The 12,001-nt window shown below is 46.4% G+C and overlaps 1 long non-coding RNA gene across 1 annotated transcript; it reads left to right on the top strand.

Annotated features, from left to right (window-relative positions):
* The first annotated feature begins 1,263 nt into the window (after positions 1-1,263).
* LOC123000875 (uncharacterized) lies at positions 1,264-11,986 on the top strand. Its single transcript, XR_006409229.3, has 4 exons — positions 1,264-1,462; positions 2,639-2,832; positions 5,047-5,098; positions 6,926-11,986. It is a non-coding gene; the product is annotated as an uncharacterized LOC123000875 (long non-coding RNA).
* The last annotated feature ends 15 nt before the right edge of the window (positions 11,987-12,001 follow it).

Here is a 12,001-nt window from a genome sequence, read left to right as displayed (position 1 = left end):
CTGCTTCAAAGGAAACAGAGGAGCGACAGCCTGTCACCTGGCGTGCAAACCCCCCACCTGGGTGTGGCCAGAGGAGTACCTGCCACCCGCACTCAGAAGGATGAGGGCACATTGCCGTCGAGGGGCGGTTCTTGGTGGGGTCCCGCAGAGGTTACTCTAAGGCAGGAGCTGCGGGGATCTACAGAGAGCCTCAAGATTGCTCCCCTTAGCCGGCTACTTGCTGCGGCCTGAAATCTCCCCTTGAGAGATGGGTTTATGTGGTTTAAGGGACTGGCCTCTGTTAAAATACAAATACTGCCCAGGAGAGTCTTAGTGCTGCTCTCCATATATTCCCACCCAGGCTGTGGGAGGATCGTACACCCCAAGGAGCTGTGACTCCACGTGACTCACTGAGGGCAAGGAAATGGGAGTGGGCATGGTGTGCGTCTGTTCCAGGGGGATGCCGGGCCAGCCGGTGCACGGTCCTGACCACTCTCTCCTTCCACCGCCGCAGTGACCAGCACTGCTCCAAACGGGGTCAAGTCCTGCTGCCTAGGTCCCCAGGGGAATGATGTCAACCTCCGTGGACACGTGTATGAGTGAGACATACCTCCGTGGCGGGGCGTCTGGGTGGCTCAGTTGGTTCAGTGTCCAACTCTTGATTTAGGCTCAAGTCATGATTGCAGGGTTGTGAGCTCGAGGCCTGCATCGGGCTCCACACTTAAGATTCTCTCTCTCTCCCTCTGCCCTTCCCCCTGCCCTCTCTCCCTCTCAAGAAAGAAAGAAAGAAAGAAAGAAAGAAAGAAAGAAAGAAAGAAAGAAAAAGAAAGAAATACCTCTGTGGTATTAGCCTCCAAGATTTTGGCGTGGTTTGCAATGATAGTATAAGCTAGTCCATCCAGACTGATACACCAGCAGGGCACATTAACCTAGTAGCCAGCCATTCACACCTTAGTATGAATTTGCACACACCAGGACTTGGAGAAAACTGGAGCTTCACTGGGGGCAGGAGGAAGGAAGAAAAAAACTCTGTATTGGTTAACTTCCGAAGATGGTCCCAAACAATCCCAGCCCTCTGATCCACACATGTTCTACCTCACATCGAAAGGTGGAGCCTAACTTTCCTGATCTTAAATTGGGATGACTTTAGCAACCAGCTCAGCCAATAGAGTGAGGTGGGAATGATATTCTGGGACAGCCGAGGCTAGGTTCTAACAAGCCTCGGTCTCCTAGGACTCTCACTTTTGGAACCTTCCCTCTGTCATGACCCAGAAGCCCAAGCCCTAAGAAGCCATGTGGGTCGTCTACGCACCAGCCCCAGCTGAGCTCGAAGCCAACTGGCAGCGGTGTGAGTCAGTCATCTGGAACACCCAGCCCCGGGAAGCCTTCGGCCCGGGGCACTATGGGAATGCAAGCACAGGAGAAATCCCAGTGAGAATCATCCGGCTGAGCCAGTCCGCCAGGGAAGTCAGGACACGGGAAAGTAAGTTGCTTCAGCCACGTTTGGGGAGTGGTTTCTTAGCTGCAGTAGTTAAATAAGCAGACCTTGGCGCCGGAAGTGGGGTGCTGCTGTGTTCTTTTTTTAATCTGGTAATTTAATCTCAAATTGGCATTGGCTTTGGGACAAGGGAAGAGGCAGAAGCCAGAAAGGCTCAGAGGAATCTGTCGGTGAAGGCTTGACGGGAGAGTAGAGCATAGAGAAGGACCCTTCCACCTCTCGAGCTGGGGTGGGAAGTCGGTGACACTGGGAACTTAAGTGACACTACATAGAAAATGTACCCCATGAACTGCTGGGTTTGATGAAGAAGGTTTCCTGGCTGCGGGTTGCAAGTGCCAGCTTCTGACAAGGTATCCACAGAGAGAGAAAAAGAGAAAAATGAACTAAAAAGAAACTTTAAAAAAATTTTCTCTCTCTCTCTCACTCTTAATGTCTCTTTTTAAAGACTATTTTTTAGAGCGGTGTTAGGTTCACAGCAAGATGGAGTGGAAGGTACAGAGAGTCCCCGTGGATCCCTGCCCCCAACAGGCACAGGCTCCCCCATTATCCACACCCCCATCAGTGTGGGACATTTGTTATAATAATGAACCGACATTGACACGTCACTATCACCAAAGTCCATCGCTTACACGACGGTTCACTCTAGGTAGGTGCTATGGGCTTTAACAAATACATTGTGACACGGATCCACTATTCTAGTGTCCTACACAATCGTTTCCCTGCCCCCAAATCCCTCTGTGCTCCGTGGAGTCATCCTCTGCCCCCAACTCTGGGCAACCCTGAGCTTTTTACTCTTTTAATGTCTATAATTTTGCCTGTCCCAGATGTCATAGAGTTGGCATCATGTAGTCTGCAGCCTTTCAGATTGGCTTCTCTTACTTAGGAATGTGCATTTAAGATTTCTCCATATCTGGGGCACCTGGGTGGCTCAGTCATTGAGCATCTGCCTTCGGCTCAGGTCATGATCCCAACGTTCCGGAATCGAGCCCCGCGTCAGGCTCCTTGCTCAGCAGGAAGCCTGCTTCTCCCTCTCCCACTCCCCCTGCTTGTGTTCCCTTTCTTGCTGCCTCTCTCTCTGTCAAATAAATAAATAAAATCTTCAGGAAAAAAAAAAAGATTTCTCTGTATCTTTCCATGGCTTGACAGCTCTCTTCTTTTCAGCACTGCATAATGTTCCATTGTGTGGATGGACCGCAGTTGACTTATCCAGTCCCTACTGAAGGACATCGTGGCTGCTTCCAAGTTTTGGCAATTATGAATAAAGCTGCTATAAACACCATGGTACAGGTTTTGTGTTGACATAAGTTTTCAACTCCTTCGGGTAAACACCAAGAAGCAAGAGGCTGGATCGAATGGTAAGAGTGGGTTGAGTTTTGTAAGAAACCGCCAGACTGTTTTCCAAAGTGACTGTACCATTTTTCATCCTCACCAGCAATAAAGGAGAGTCTCCGTTCCGGCACATTCTCGCCAGCATTTGGTGTTCTCTGTGTTCTGGGTTTGGGCCACTGTAATAGGTGTGCAACGGGAGTGCATTGCTTTCATTTGCATTTCCCTGAGGACGAACAGTGTGGAGCACCTTTTTCATGGGCTTATTTCCCATCAGTGTATCTTGTCTGGTAAGGTGTCTGTTAAGATCTTTGGCCCATTTTGGAATCAGGTTGTTTTTTAACTGTGGTTTTAAGAGTTCTTTGTCTATTTTGAATCAGAGTACTTGATCCAACGTGTCTTTTGCAAATATTTTCTCCAAGTTTGTGGCTTACATGCTCATTCTCTTGACGCTGTCTTTTGCAGAGGAAAAGTTTTTGATATTAATGAAGTCCAGGTTATCAATTCTTTTGTAATGGATTGTGTTTTGGTGTTGTAGGTAAAAAATCAGTGCCAAACCCAAGGTCATCCAGGCTTTCTCCTATGTTCTCTTTAAGAGATTGTACAGTTTCGCACTTTACATTCCAGTCTATGAATCACTTCTAGTTAATTTTTGTGACAGGTATAAGGTCTATGTCTAAATTCATTTTTTTCGCATGCAAACCATTTCACACGCAAACCATTATGCGTTAGATCAGTTAAGAATAAGAAAAATTAGGGGCACCTGGGTGGCTCAGTTGGTTAAGTGTCCGCCTTTGACTTAGGTCATGATCTCAGGGTCCTGGGCTCAAGCCCCACATAGGGCTCCCTGCTCAGTGGGGAGTCTGTTTCTCTTTCTCACTCTCCCTATGTGCTCTCCCTCTCTCTCTCAATCTCTCAAATAAATAAATGAAATCTTTATTTAAAAAAGAATAAGAAAAATTTAAGTTTTTATTTTACCTTCAGTATTCCTTCTTTGCTCTTCCTTTCTTTAATAGACCCAAGTTTCTAGACTTTTTCACTTTCCTTTTCTCTAAAGAATTTCTTTTAACATTTCTTGCAAGGAGGGTCTACTGGCAACAAATCCCCTAAACTTTTGTTTGTATGAAAAAGTCTATTTCTCCTTCACTTCTGAGGAATAATTTTTCAGGGTATGGAATTCTAGATTGGTGGGGGCGTTTTCCTCTCACCACTTTAAATATTTCATTCCTTTCTCTTCTTGTTTGCATTGCTTCTGAGAGGTCAGACGTAATTGTCACGAAGGTGGTTTTTTAGCTTTGACTTCTTTCAGGATTTTTTCTTTGATTTTCTGTAGTTTGACAATGGTATGCCTAGATGTCGTTTCATGGCATTTACTCTGCTTGGTGTTCCCTGAGTTGCCTGGATCTGTGGTTTGGTATCTGACATTAACTTGGGAAAATTCCCAATCATCATTGTGTCGAATATTTCTTCTCTTCCTTTCTCTCTTTCTTCTCCTTGTGATATTCCCATGATGCTTATGCTTTTGCAATTGTCCCAAAACCCTTGGATACTCTGGGGGTTTGTTTTTGTTTTTGTCTTTGTTCTCTTCGTTTTTTCAGTTTTTGGAATTCTATTGACATGTCCTCATGTTCAAAGATTCTTTCCTCAGTCATGTCCAGTCTACTAATAAGCTCATTGAGTATTCTTCATTTCTATTACAGTGGGTTTTTTTAAGTTTATTTATTTATTTAAGTAATCTCTACACCCAACATGAGGCTTGAACTCACAATCCTGAGATCAAGAGTCACATGCTCTTCTGAGTGAACCAGCCAGGTGTCCCATCTAATACAGTGTTTTTGATCTCCGGTGTTTCTTTTGGTTCTTTCTCAGGATCTCCATCTCTCTGCTTGCATTGCCCATCTGCTCTTGTATCCTCTCTACTTCATTCATTAGAGCCCTTAGTATAGTCATCATAGCTGTTTTGCCTTCCAACATCCCTGTCATATCTTGTTCTGATACTTGCTCTGTCTCTTCAAATTGTATTTTTTGCTCTTTAGTATGCCTTGCAATTTTTTTCTTAATAGGCAGACATGATGTACCGGATAAAAGGAACTGCTATAAATAGGCCTTTAGTAACATTGCGGTGGGGGGGGGAAGGGAAAGCATTCTCTAGTCCTGTAATTAGGTTTCAGTCTTTTAGTGAGTCTGTGCCTCTGGACTGTGAGCTTCACAAGCATCTCTCAGTTTTTTTCCTCCCCCTTTAGGTGAGACGGAAGAGCCAGAAGAGGCCAGAGTTGGGTGTCTCCCTTCCTCCCGGTCAGTTTGGCTCTGATAACAATTGAGGAGCTTCATTTACACCTGGGCCTGATTTAGATAAGAAATGGAGCTAATACTGAACCGGGATAAAACTTCTGAGAGTCCCTGGAGGGAGGGAATGTATTATGCTAATGGAGAGGATGTGAATTGTTGGAGCCTAAGAGCAAACTGTGGTAGTTAGTCTTGGATGATGGCCCCAGACCATTGTGCCCTCCCTTCACTGTCACATTGTGCCTCACAGAAAGAGGCAGAATCTAGTCCCCCTCCCCTTGAAAATGGGCTATCCTAGTGATCCTTGACAAGAGAATACAGCAGAACTGACATTCTGGGACTTCTGAGCTGGGTCATAAGAAGACTTTCAGCTTCCGCCTGGCATTCTTTTAATTCTTGATCTTGGGTTGCTTCCCCTGGGAAATCTGCCACCACTATACTGTGAGAAGTCCAAGACAAACAAAGAGCACATGTAGACACTACAGTCAACAGCCTCATGTGAGCTCCCAGCCCACAGCATCTACCGCCAGCCATGCAAGTGAGCCATCTTGGATGGTAACTCATTCAAGCCTTCAGATGACCCCAGGCCAAGCTGCCACTTGACTGCAAAGTCCTAAGAGACTCTAAATGAGAATGACCCAGCTGAGCATAGTCGACTCACAAAATTATGTGATAACAATAAACATTTGTAAGTTTTAGGATAGCTTATTACACCAGGAGATAACCAGACAACTTCTACCGTATGAGTCCAGAGACCCAGAAAAGAATGGGTGCTAGCAGCTTTGGGATGATAAAGGAAACCATGAGCTGAAGAGGATAGACAAGTACATATCACATAATAGATGTTCAGTAAACCCTTGCTGAATGAACAAGCAAAGGAATAAATGAAAGTAGACATGGCAAGAAGAGATTTCTTCTCCTTCCCAGGTTAACAAAGGTCTGGCTCTCTTCAGCCACCAGGAAACAAGGCTGTGTCCCCAGCCTGCCTTGGCCATGATGGAGGGGTGTGACTGAGGACCTTCCCTATCCTCCCACTCTAGAAAATGAAAGAAGCTTACTCCTCAGGGTTCTGGCAGCCTCCCTCCTCTTCCTCGTCTCCATAGCTCCCCAGTGCTTTTCAGTTCACAAGCATTTTCCTTTCAGCCCACCACATGTTTCTACACCACTATAATGGCCACTTCCGAAAGCCAGCCCCTCTCTAAGAAGTTGACTCTCCATTTTTTGACCCTCCAGCAGTTCTCCAGACCCCATGTTGACTTCAGGAATGCTGTAACAGAGGTCATGGGAGCCCAAGTCTGTGTTTTCTGCAGGCCTCCGGACAAAAGAGGCTCTGAATAGGAAAAGGTCTTTAATTTTCATTGAGTCTTGGGGTCTGGACTTATTCCTTCCCCAATCACTTACCGTGAAAGCTTAAGCAAAGAAAGTACTTAGATTCAGTCTCAGTTTCTCCATCTATGAAGAGGGAATCATTGTCCCCCCCCTACCCCCCGCCCGCCATCACACAGTTATTGTGAAAAGTAAGGCAGGTGCACTGAGAGAATGTTTACTTAAATTAGCACAGAGTCTGGGCTCATTGGACACCCAATGAATGTCCATTTGATGATTTTCCCCCCATAACCATAGGAGAAAAAGTTGCAATATTCCCTCCCGAGAACCTCAGACTTTCGGGTCTCTCTCAGTCTACTTCAGAAGTACCCCCCGAAACAGTTTCCTAAGAGAGTAGCAGGACTGCATCCTTCCTTTCCTGCTAAGGCACTATTAGTAAAGGAATTATTTACATGGAGTTTCCACTCTAACTTCTTTTTCCTCCCTCCCCTTGTCTCTCTCCTCCTTTAGGAAAACCGTGCCCCAGCTGAATCAGAGATTACAAGGGGCTTCCATTCTGAGCCTGAAGATCTTCCCTTTGCTCCTCCTGAGTTTTCCCAGCTCTTTCCCCAGGGGAAGTGGATCCCTTTCACCCCTCAGCAGCTCAGCGTTCCTCAAAAGAGCTGAGCAGCAGCCTCGTAGAATGGGTATAGTACTGGAAAGAGATCCAGGACACGGTAGTTAATTTTGTTGTTTACTTGACTGGGCTAAGAGATGCCTAGAGAGCTGGTGAAACATTATTTCTGGGTGTGCCTGTGAGGATGTTTCTGGAAGAGATTTGCATTTGAGTTGGTGAACTGAGTAAAGCAGATGGCCCTCCTCCATATGAGTGGGCATCATCCGATATACCGAGGGCCAGAATAGAACAAAAAGGCAGCGGAAGGGTGAATTTGTTTTCTCTGCCTGAGTGGAGACGTCCATCTCCTCCTGCCCTCAGACATTGGTGCTTCCAGTTCTTGGCCTTTATACCCAGACTGAGTTATACTACTGACTTTCCAGGTTCTCTGACTTATGGGCAGGAGACTGTAGGCCTCCATACAACATGACAAGTTCCTTTAATAAATCCTATCATCTATCTATCTATCTATCTATCTATCTATCATCTATCATCTACTTATATACCTACTGGTTCTGTGTCTCTGGAGAACCGAATACACAGGAGTCCTAGTGTCCAGTCTTGGCTCTTTCACCCACAGAATTGCCTAAATATGTGATGAGTGCATAGTAAGATGCCTGTCACTAGAGATATTCAAGCACCGGTCATAAAACAGCCTTGGGAAACCTTCAGTTCAGTGAATAAGTGAAAATATTGACGTGACCCAGGGACACATTAAGACGGCCTGCACTGGGGCACTGCCCCTTCTGGCATTGAGCACCTTCCTTCCTTCATTCAACAAAAATTCATCAAGCCCCTAACAAATGTAAGTCAGGCAGGACTTTAAGCATTGAGAATTATTATTGAGAGCGAGAGGGGTATAGGCCACATTGTTTTGTTATTTAACTGTCCTAATTAACTTATTGCTTGGCCAAATTCGAGTGTGCCTTTACATTTTGCTCAATAAACAGGGACTGAGTTGAACTGAAACAATACGAGCCTCATGATACATCTCACTGCTCTCCAGGTCACCAATGAAGCCTTGGATCGAAGAGACAGATGTGAGATGTCACTAAGGACAACAGAGGAAGTTCCCATATCCCGGTTCCTCAAGGACCCACAGGTGTCAGCCCACTGTCAACTTTCTTCTGAAAGTTGTCAGACACATAACCAGTTTGCAAAGGCCCCAGTCAGCTGCATGCTCTGGCCCCACGTTGTCAGAACACCACTCCCCACTCCCTGCTGAGGATCCCAGAAATACTTAGGTGGAGACTGAAACTAATCCTTAACAAAGAAAGCAGAGGAGGGAGGAAGGTTGGTTTAACAACAAAGGCGGGGAAAGGAGGAAAGAACGTTCTTCATAGTGTTTCTAAAAATAGCTCAAGTCAAGAAACTTCATCCAAAGTTGTTCAAATATGAAAAATTAAATAGAAATCTGGTATTGTCCTTATTCCAAGAGTTTACTGGAAGGCAAAACACATCACCTTGATTTGTGTGACAGTACAGACAGAAGACAGTCTCTTCTTAAGTCTTGTGCCAAAACAAAAACAAAAACATTTAGGACAACGGGGTCCACCTTTAGTTTGTGAGCAAGTTAGTTTGGGGCTTGGTATTTGCCTGCAAGAGAGGGGTCAGGACAAAAATGACCAACGAAATCAAAATGGCGGTACCTTTGTCAACTGCCTTTGTTTTCACCTTCACTTTCCATCTGTATGCTCTGGCTCTTCATCTCCGCTCCAGGAGAACATGGAAATTCATCTTAGCTTTCCACTAACAGATTCTAGAATCTTAGACGCTCAGCCTGCCTGGGTCTCAATTTCTTCATCTGTCGTGTGGGAACATCACAGCCTGAGTGCTTCCCGAGCAGTTGTGAGCATTCCGTGACATTACCAGCCACAGAGTGACTTGAAAGTCAAAGGTGCTTTGAAAGCACAAGATGTTGTTGGCTCTCCACTCATCAGCCACTCCTTCCCAAAACTGTGAATCCCACTCTCACACACCACCCACTTCATTCATTCATTCGCTCATTCATTCACTCATTCAAGTTTTTTAGTACCCACCCTGTGGTAGACACCATTCTAGGCACTGAGGCCAAATCAGGAACAAAACATTGCTCTTGGAGTTTATATAATAGTGTGAGAAGATAGATGATTAACAAATAAACAAATAGAAAATATGTCAGGCAGTAAGAAATAATATGGAGAAAAATAAAACATACGATGAAAACCTGAAGTCTAGATATTGCTCCGATAGAAGATAGTGCCCGTGTGCACGTGTGTGCAGGTGTGTGCGCGTGCAATGAGATGGAATGCGTGCAGAGAGAGAAGGGGGAGGGAAGGGGCAACAGGATAGGAGGTAGAAATACTATATAAGTACATGTGTGTAAGTATAATTTTGGTGCTAAGAATTGGGATGGAATTGTTCTGGCTTTTGGAAGAACATAGAGTCCAAGACCTATTTATTCTATGATTCATTGTCCTGGCTTTGTCTGGACCAGGGCGGGGAGAGAGTCTAGACAAGGTGTCCCATGGGGCTCAGCAGCAGATGACCCAATTGTTGGAAGCAGAATGTGAAAGTGGCTGGGGAATTGCACCTGTCACAGCCCCTTCCCCGTCTGCACTCCCTAAAAGCCGAGATGAGGATGAAGCGGCACCTCCCTGGAATCTTCTAGACCTCCTCCTGCTCTCCGGTTCTCATGCTCAGCTCCTCCCTGAGAGAACACTGGCCTGGAAGCTCTGAAGGCCCAATCATCATGCCCTCTCCAGGAGGTGAGAGGGCAGGCTCTTCTCCCCACCCTGACCCCAACCAGACTGTTCACCTGGGCTCACCTGGGCTGCACCTACGGATCCTATGGCCTCTGTTCTGGAGGATGTAGCTTCCGGACATTTCAGGCCACAGTAGACCCTCCGTATTTGGTCACTACTATCATCACGTCAGCCTTCTAAGCCTCTGCCTCCTCATCTGGAAAATGGGCATAACAGCCGCTAGGTCCCAGGATAGATCATGAGTAGAAGGATTTTTCGTGTGCCACAGGCACTGTGATAAGTACATCACAAGCCTTATCCTGTTTACGTTAACAAAATTCCATAGCTACTATTGTACCCATTTTGCAGATGAGAAATCTGAACAGAAGCAGTTTAAAAAAGACATTTGCCCGAGGTCACACAGCTGGAAGGCTATAGAGCCATGACTCAAAATCAGACTTGTCTGTCGCCAAGGCCAGTGTGCTTGATTAAACTCTGCAGAGCGCCTCAGTCAGAGTAAGAATATCAGTTAGCTCACTGCTGGGAAACAGATCGCCCCAAGACAACCCCCATTTATTTAGCCCACAATTCTGCAGGCCAGTAATTTAGGTGAGGCTCCATTGTGTGGCTCTTCAGGCCTCTGTCGGGCTCGCTCATGTATCTGTGGTCAGTGGTGTGGTGGCTCGGTGGCTCTGCCCACGTGAGCTGACCGGCTATGGTTGGGGCACCCCCGCCCTCTTCCATACGGTTTCTCATTGTCCAGCAGGGCCAGTCTGGGCTTTTTTCCATGGCAGTGACCTAGGCTTGGAACTGGCACCCTGTCCCTCCTGCCCCCCACTTCTGTACAAAGTAAGTCATAAGCCAGCGCAGATTCAAGAAGTGGGGAAAGGTTGCTAGCAGGTGCTGTGAAAGGCACATTCAGAGGGCAAGACACAGGGAGGGTATTACCAGGGCAATCAGTCTCTCACAGCAGGCCTTCGATAAATGGCAGGTGGTGTTACTCTTCGATCTGTTTTGACAATGCCCATCAGACAAACCCAGGTTATTACTCTACTGTCACTAAGCTCCCTAGAGATTGCCTTGTAGTCATCTGGACTCCTCCAGCGACAAGGGGGCAGGACCCTACCTCACCAGGACTCTCTCTCCACCTTCAGCTCTCATTTCCTCCCTGATGGCATCTGGCTCCTATCTCCACTAAGCAGCTAAGAGGACACCCGCAGCTCCAAGCTCCTACTCCCCACCCTCCACCCCAGCCACTTAACCTCCCTGGCTGAAAGAGAAATCTCCATCCCAACACCTTAAGAAAAGCCCTGGAATGAATTCCTCTGGCTCAGGGGGCATCCCCAGGCCCTCCCATAGGTCCTGGCGGTCACTGATGGACCAGGTCTGAGTCACAGCTCCATTCCCGACAGAGGAGGGACGTGCCTTTGGAGGGTAAGATCCCTACTCTGTTCCCAGGACAAAGGGGAGAGGATGCTAAGAAGGCCACACCAGAGATGTCAACCACACACCTTTTGTCACTCCCACAGAGGAAGCCCTGCCCAGTTTCCAGGATCCCTGACATTGACCTGAAGTGTCTAGGCTAAAATGCACTAAACAGATCTTAACTGGGTTTTTTTTTGTTAATGTTATAAAGTTCAAGGGAGCTTCTCCGAACCGAAGCAAAATTGCCTTTAAATGCCAGTTGCGAAATCCTATAATGAGAATATTGTAAAAGGACCGAAATAAGAGCTATGCAGGTTAGAAAGTGCAAGGAACGAGAAACAAACCCGAACAACACAGGGTAGGACAGGAAGTCGATAAGGAGAGAGGGAGGCCTTCTGCATGCAGAATATACTGGATGCTTTATTCCTGGTCCTGGGAACATCCTGGAATGGAGCCTGTGCATAAGGCTGGAGAAAAAAAGAGAATTCCTGGCTTCTGCCCTAGAGAGTCTTCTTGCTTTTAACCTTGTGGTTCCCACAGTCCTGACTCAGAGTGACCTGTGCTCAAATCCTGACTACCCCAACTCACTAGCTGTGTGATCTCGGGAGGGCGCTATGCAATTTATTGTCCAAACCAGGATGCTTTGGAAAGGGGGTGTTATTAATGATTTCACAAGGGCAACATAATGTATGGTCATTCTCTCTTAAGTAAAATGATACATACTTCTTTTTAGCGTCACATAACAATAAATATAATATTTGCTCAGCGCGTCTTATTAGACTC

The sequence above is a fragment of the Ursus arctos genome, unplaced genomic scaffold (assembly GCF_023065955.2).
Source record: "Ursus arctos isolate Adak ecotype North America unplaced genomic scaffold, UrsArc2.0 scaffold_17, whole genome shotgun sequence".
NCBI classification, from domain to species: Eukaryota; Metazoa; Chordata; class Mammalia; order Carnivora; family Ursidae; genus Ursus; species Ursus arctos.
This window is presented reverse-complemented; position numbering and strand designations above follow the sequence as displayed.